Source organism: Chaetura pelagica, unplaced genomic scaffold, assembly GCF_000747805.2.
Source record: "Chaetura pelagica isolate M959 unplaced genomic scaffold, ChaPel_1.0 scaffold90, whole genome shotgun sequence".
In the NCBI taxonomy this organism is placed as follows: Eukaryota; Metazoa; Chordata; class Aves; order Apodiformes; family Apodidae; genus Chaetura; species Chaetura pelagica.
Genome location: NW_009953496.1, coordinates 4,040,314 through 4,048,336, shown reverse-complemented (window position 1 = coordinate 4,048,336; position 8,023 = coordinate 4,040,314).

Below are 8,023 nucleotides of genomic sequence, written 5' to 3'. Positions count from 1 at the left end.
TGAACCCCAGCACCCACAGGAAAAAGAACAAAACCAACAGACACCAAAAAAACCCACAGAAAAGAAGTCTAAGCTCCAGCCACACCTGGAACATCTCTACTGAAACGGATGCCTACACGTGCTTTGCTGCTCAAGCTTCAGCATTGATCCCATAGGTGGTCTCTTCTTCTTGTACAGAGGAGCATTAGGAGGACTTTCCTACGTACATAGTTGGATTCCCAGGTTTGCATTTACCTTCCTGAAAGAGCAGTAACTGACAGAGATGAATTGAAGTCAGTCTTATGCAACAAGTAGATACTTAGTGGTTGGGTACAGGCTTTACTTTAATAGATGAACAAGGAAAGTATTCTTCATAGATTTGGTTACTTTAATAACTGTGCCAATCTTATTCTAGCCAGTGAACAGTGTAGCAAATGGGTAAATATTTATGTAAATCTATATTCACAATCTTATAAGAGTCTTTTTTTCAAAATGGATATATATTCTACTGAGGTTCATCCCTGTATGTGCATTTCTGATCTAACAACTTCATGTTTACCATTAGCTTTCTGTTCTTATTCATCTGTAGTGGCTTCATACAGAGAACAGAAACAGCAACAAGATGGATCATGGGACTGAGACTTTGGAGATCTATGCTTAGTTTTTTTGTCTACCAGGACATTCCTTAGCTGATCTTGCCCAAACCACTGAGTGAGATTCTAAAATAGGGACCTAGGACTTGCTTATTTCTACAGGAGCAAGTGAGGCACTGCAGAGCCAAGCTCTGCAGGCCTTGGCTTTCATTCCCCCTGTGCAAAATAATGATTATAATAATACTTTCTTTGGCTGACTGGTCTGTTTAGATTATGTTAGTCAATCTGCAGACACAGCTGAGAGACAACAGGAACTCCCTTCCAGTGTGAAGGAATAGTAACAAATCCAAAATCCACTGAATCATTAGAAGTCTTTTCTATCTTGGATCATGCCCTGTGTGTTTAAGGTCAATTTTCAGCTAACATTTCCTATAATTGAATTTGTGATACTTCTAAGGAAAGGAGCAAAGAAAGGAGAGCCTGAACAGATGCAAAGAGAATTCCTTTCTTCAATTAACAAGTATCTCCCAATTGCACTTTGGCAAAATTTGCTGAGTGTTAGTCCCAGTTCTGCAAAAATGTTGTTGCTATCCCAAAGGCTAGTTGACAGTCTTGCAAGCTGTCATCAAAAGAACTTTTTATTATCAAGGTAGTGGATAAAGTTATTAAAATATTGCTGAATTTACCTTATAAGGCATACTGAATTCAAACCCAGGCTGTCAGTGTGATTAAAAATCTGCAATACTTTATTCTCCTGCCCTCGATTAAGGTCTTGGATCCCTACAGCTTGTACATTTAATTGCACTCTTCTCAGTTAAAAACACGTCTTTAATCAAGTGCTGGGCAGCCACAGCTAGCACAATCAGATGTTCTAAGGAGAGAAAGAAGTTGTAGGTATTGCCAGCAGAGCTCACACAAAGAATGCTGAAAAGACAGGCAAGCTGATGGCTGGAAAAGTTTCTCTCTCTTCTCCTTAATCACCCCTCCCCTCTCCTGCTGACATTTTCTAGCTCAGTAGAAGCTGCCAAATCGCAGATGGTTGTGGGGCCTGTGTGAATCAGAATAAAACAAGGAAGCTAGTATTTGTAGGAGAGATTGGAACAGCAACAAATAAGACTGACCTGATTATTCAAGCATGGTCGGACACAATGCCAAACTGCATCTTCTGATGTTTATTGTGTGATTTATATATCAGTATATGCTGCAGAACAGAGTAAAAAGTGCTGAATCCTCTTTTTTTTTTTTTCCCCTGATGTGAATCTAGTAGGATTTTGGTGCTCTGAACCTGATGGCTTCTGAATTTTGCTACACTAAATACCCCAAACACACTTTACAGGGGCAACAATACTGAATAAGATGTTTGCTTACATAGTCATACATATAGATGTTTTGTTACTAAGATTTTTAATTGTTAGACAACCATGTGATATTGCCTGCTGGGACTTGTAGTTTCATCACTGTATCAGTGGATGACAGTAAAAGATCAACTGACAACAGCTGGTTCCTAGATTCGCTCTGAGGTCTCTTTTGCTACCCTTTCTTATGCTTTGTTATTGAAGTTCCATGCTGGAGAAAAAGTATAGGTATAGGTTCAGTTGCTGAAGTTTAAATAACACAAGAAGAGGAGGGAAAGGCTGAGTGTCAGGGAAGACTCATCAAGCGCTGCTTCTGCTTGCCTGACTCTCAGACATTAGAAAAACCTTCTCCAGGAGCAGGTCTGCTGCTGCAGCTCAAGCCCAGCTAGACCTTGGTGGCAGTCAGCAGTACTGGGTACTGTGGGGGAAGCAGAGAAAAAAAGCCCAACAACTACATAACAGAAAAACCCCAACAACAAAACAAAAACCCCCACAGAAATAAGAACATGAGTTAATTTGTTCCAAATGTAATGTTTGTCCTATTTTTGGCCACAAGAATATATATCTGTGCACACTGATGGATCAGCCCTTTCATATTTTTTGGATGCAGTGCAATGCCACTTTTCCTACTTTGGAGCTGGAGAGCAGAGCACAGAGAAACTCATGTTTTAAAAGCATTGAACTGTGTAATTCCAATTCTCATGGGAGTCAGGTTTCCAAACCAAGTTTCAGTATCTGGCCAGCTATTGTCTTTCCTCCCTCCCTGACCGAACTAAGATTGCAGGGTAAAGAAGGGAATTGAACCCACACCTCTCACATCCACCCCTGTAGCTATTAAGATTGGGAGTTGAGCCCTGTTTACTTGTACTGTTAGATCTGTGGAGGCTGCGTTAAGCTGTAAGTGTATATACCTCGCATTCTGCCTTAAGAGGTGCCTGATTGAATGACAACATATGTTACCTGTGCATATGGTGAAAATGTACATTTCTTTAACCTGATTATCTTTCATTCCTCACCCTATTCTTATGAGAGAGAAAATGTATTCTGTGATTCTGTGAATGCAACTTCCTGATTTACTTTGCCTGGGTCATTTTTGTGTGCTATTAGTCATGTTTCTTGATATTCAGACTTCTTATTCAAGAAAATGGTCCCAAGACGAAGAAAATGGTCCCGAACTTTTCAAGCATCCTCTAAGGGGAATTTTGCTTTACTTCTAACTATGGTTTGGAATTGCCTCCAATACCATTCTGTCCTCTCAAAACAGGCAGGAGCAAACAATGTGTTTTGGATAAAAACTCTCCCTGGATTATCAAATGACATCGACTTTATTTCATACTGCTCTCCTTCCCCTTCTTTTTGTATTCTGATATATATATCAGCTCTTTTCACCACTGCTGCAAACTGTGCAGAGGGTTTTTTGTGGTTCTCCATGCTGACACCAGGTTATTTTCTAACATGGATTACAGATGGCCTGGGGCACATCCACACAATGAAGTGGTACTGGGGCAAACACACTGACCTGAGAGATGCTAAACCGCTAAATGTCACTTAGAGGTTGTCTCTAAGTCACTTCAACACAGCTTAGTTATGGAATTAGCACCTAGGTCCCAGTTAGTGAGCCTTGCAGTTCATGTGGCACCTCTGAAAGATGATTTTCAAGAAGCTCCAGATGTTCACTTGCAGGCAGTGAAATTACCATGTCTATTTGTTACTCATATGGTTAGAAAACATGCATACAAAGGAATAATCTTTCCTTTTAGAAACTTGTCATTTTGTTTTGTATAGCACTGGTCTGCAAAAGCTAATGAGAGACCAAAAACCATCACACAGACTAAATAACATGGTCTCCAGCCAAATTTAACTTGCATTGAAGTCTATGAAAATTTTGCCAATGACTAGGGGAAATAAAGTTCCTCAGGGTCAGACAAACAGTAAAACTATATAGGGAAAAATCTAGCCAAAAGCTGCAACTGAACTATGTAGGTAAAAGTTAGTTATCATAGAATCATGGAATGCTTTGAGTTGGAAGGGACCTTAAAGATCATCAAGTTCCAACCCCTCTACATGGTTAGGGACATCTCCCACTAGATCAGGTTGCTCAGGGCTCCATCCAACCTGGTCTTGAACACTTCCAGGGATGGGGCTTCCACAGCTTCCCTGGGCAACCTGTTCCAGAGTCTCACCACCATCACACTAAAGAATTTTCTCCTAAAATCTCTTTGCAAATCTCTTCCTTTTCTGGTCCATTACCTGTTGTCCTCTCACTAAAAGTCCTTGTTATGCTTATAAGTTTACTGACTGGGCTTGTTGCTCAGGAGCAACCCCTGGAGTAACCATGGGGCTCAGCTCACCCTGCTGACACCACTTGCCAGTAGGACCTCCCCAGAACATGGTTCCAGAGAGAGCCAGATGATGCTCCCAAGTTTGAGCCCTTCGCTGTGGCAGGTTCCCTGCCAAACCTCCCTGCTCTGAAAAAAATCCCAAGGTCCCATTGCCTCTGGCAGTGGCAAGTGACAGGTGAAAAGAGTCAATTCTGGATCCTGCCTAAAAATAATCTACCTAGCTCTTCCTATAAGAGCCACCTGATATGGGGAAAATGATGGTTGAAAGAAGCTTAAGTTCAAGCCAAAAACAGTGATGTAAGCTCAGCCTGCACAGGCATAAAGTAAGTTAGCCCATGCTTTTAAACGCTGTTCTGAATGTTTTTCTGATGCAGTTTATTTAAGTTGCTCCTTTTCCTGCTTGGCAAAATACAGACTTTTCTCCCTTTAAAGAAGATGAAAATTCAAACATGAAAATGCAGTACTCAGAACCCTGTTGCTTAGTCCTGTTTAGTGCTGCTGATCCCTGGCTTAACTAAAGAAGTGTTTGAGTGGATAATTTTATTTGAGTAACTGAACCGTTCTCTTAGAATACCAGAGAGTATTTAGTGTTCTGCCAAGCTAGCATTCAGAAAAATATGCCCTTTAAAATAAGGTAAACAAAGTAAAGGTAGGAGGGTAATCACAATAGCTGGGTAATTGTTTAAAAACACCAGACTGCTAAGAGACATGCATTTTAATATGAGAAGCACAAATCTAGTTGAGTACTTTTTTGGAGCCACCAGAGGAGATTTGGACTGCATTGTACCAGACACATACAGACACACATTGATCAGAACTTGTGGGCATGAAGAGGATACAGGATTAAATGGACCAGATGGAGAAACAACAACAACAGCAAATATTTAAGACATTTTACTGCAACGTGAGATAAATCTTCCACATGAATTCAGTCTCATCAAGTCCAAAAGATCAGTAATGCCTCATTTTTCAATGGCTAGGTCATAGCAGAGGTACTAACTATGGTCTGGTACTGAAAGGATCAGGTGTGACCACCTCCCAACATCATGCGTTTACATATTTACCCTGGTGATGCTGTTTAAACAGCTGTGTCCGTATGGGCCTCAGTACTGCCTGGGAAACTGGATATCTTTGACAGCAATGGAGGAGGATGTCACCAATTGCCCATGATAGTTTAGGACAGGTGATCCTTACGTGCCATGTTAGATCCCCAAAGCACTGGGCAAGCAGTGATTTAGTAATGCAAATTCACATTTCATGTCAGAATAACCCTTGGATATCTGTAGTAACTTGGTACCTGTGCTTACTTTGGGTATTTGGTTATCACCAAGACTTTACAAAGGGGGTAAAAAAACATTTGGCAATGTGTACATCCCAGTAACACACAGTTCATCAGGAAATTTGGCTCCAGACATTCGCAGCTCCCCAAGACTACAGTCACAGCCTGTAGTCTCAAAGGTCAAGAGGCACAGATTAAGAGCAAGCCAACTTCATCTTTTTCAAAGACAAAGCTATTTTTGGATCCAGCCTGCCAGTAATGTACTAATGGATATTATCAGGTCCTGGCTACTGAGGTCTGTAAGTTGCTGACAGCAGTGAGTTTCCTCTCAACAAAGGGTAACTGAGTATAAGAGACAGATGAATCTGTTTGGTTTACCTCTGAGGTGACCTTATATTTTGGTCTTGACAGCTATCTATTTCTCTCAATCAGAGACAATAAAATATAATTTGAGTCAGCTTGTTGTTATTGATTAGAACCTAATGTATTAGATAGCATCCTTTTCCATATACTCTATTTATAGTGTCTGCATCATGGAACAGTCATTACAGCTTTTCCATCCTCATTGCACAATCATGAACAAAGCATTAAACACACATTCCTTTCAGCACACTAACTCAGGGCTGTCAAAAATGGCAGGAACTAAAGCCAGTCAGAGAATTTAGCATCTAGCATTTCTCTAAGAATCTATTGAAGTAGTGTGAAAACTGGGCAAAAAGGGGTGTGATTGAGCAAGGGCCATTAGCTTTCTCTATATGGAGTGTGCTACACTTTGAAGACATGGTATGTATGTTTGCTCAGCCAAAAACCTTTACAGGGCAGATGGCAGATGGAGTCTTTTCTCTCTGTGAAAGTGGCTCTGTGCCCAGCTCTGCAGCTTTCCCTCCATGAACCTGCAGTCCCAGGAGAGCCTTTCTCAAAGAGGCTTGCAGTGGAAAGCAAGGTTTGTGTTTCTGCCAGGCCCAATTCACTTTAAACTGTAGCCAGCTGAATGAGGTACATATTAACAGGCACATAAGCAGGAAAGTACCTTTAGGCTAATGCAGTGCAATTGTCTCCACAACTGGAGGGAAGCTGATGTGCTGACAAATACTATTCCTGCCCCTTGCTTCAATGCCATGGAGGGTTTGACTTTTAGACTGCCTTCTTCAGAGCTGTTGCTGCAGGGTGGTCATAGTGTAGTATCACATTAAAGCCTTTGATTTAGAGTCTGTTTTCTGCAGAGGACACAGAAAGTTGCAGCCTCAAGAAGGAGGTATACATAAGCTGAGACTGACACTATGGCAGCCTGATGCATTCCCAGGGAAAACAGCAACTTGCAGTGCTCGTAAACAAGTCCATTTCATCTGACATTCGGAATAACCACACAGAGCCTCAAAGGTGAGGTCAGCAGATGCTTGCTATCTTACAGAAGCTTTCTTTGTGACAATCAGACACCCAACTGAGCTGAACGTATAGGCACATGATTAACTGCTTCTTAACGTGCAAGTTCAACATGTGCCCAAGTAGTTCACTAAACTGGAGGAAAAGAATGGAAAAGCTGATAGCAAAGAGAAGGTTCAACTGAGAAAGAAGAAAAGAAGCATGTTACTGGAAACAACTTGTGACAATCCTTTCAATTTCCTGTACTTCAATATAGTCTTTATTTTGTCCCTGCCTATACATGAGCACAGCAATGCAGAGCTAAACTGGAGTAATTCACTCTAGAGGAGTCTGCATTTCAGTGTAATTTACTTCAGGAGTGTAATTTATTCTCATTTTTAGTAGTAATGGTCTACTTTTCTGGCAGAGAAAGTGAGTAGCACTTGAAATGAAGCAACAAACTGTGGTGGAAGAAGATCTAGTTTTTTGCTAGCTATGACCAAATACAGATTGCTCCAGACTGTGCATCATTCTGCTACAGCAGATCCTGGACCTCAGAGTACCACAGAGCAATGTGCACCTGCTATAAATAGCCATCAAGAGCTGCTTGAGAGTCTTCCGAGGGTACTAAGTATTTTTTTCAGGTCCACGTCTTTCATTTGTCCTTCATGGTATGGCACAACAGGAAATTTTATTGCTATGATATATTAACTTGGGTATTTTGGGCCTGGCTGTCATCTAGAGTAAAATAGGCATTAAAAGCACCAATAAAGTTGATACAGAATTCATGGCTACTTCAAGGTCTTCCACACTTTCTGCATTGTTTAAAAGATGACAAAGGCAGGCCAAGTCTTCAGTGACATGCTTGTTGTGCTCTGTGTTGCCCACAGCCCCAGTGGCCCCTGTGAGCTGGACCATGGAGCAATGCTCCTGCCTCCTCCCTGCAGGAGCTTCCATCCCATGCTTTCAGTGACCATGGTCCCTCATAAGCTTCTAGCTGTTAAGGAATCACAAGGGTGAATACAAAATGTATATCCAGAGGAAAGAATGTCTGTCATTACCAATGCACAGGGCAAAGTGCAGGAGAGAGTACACGAGTGGGTAAAGCCAACT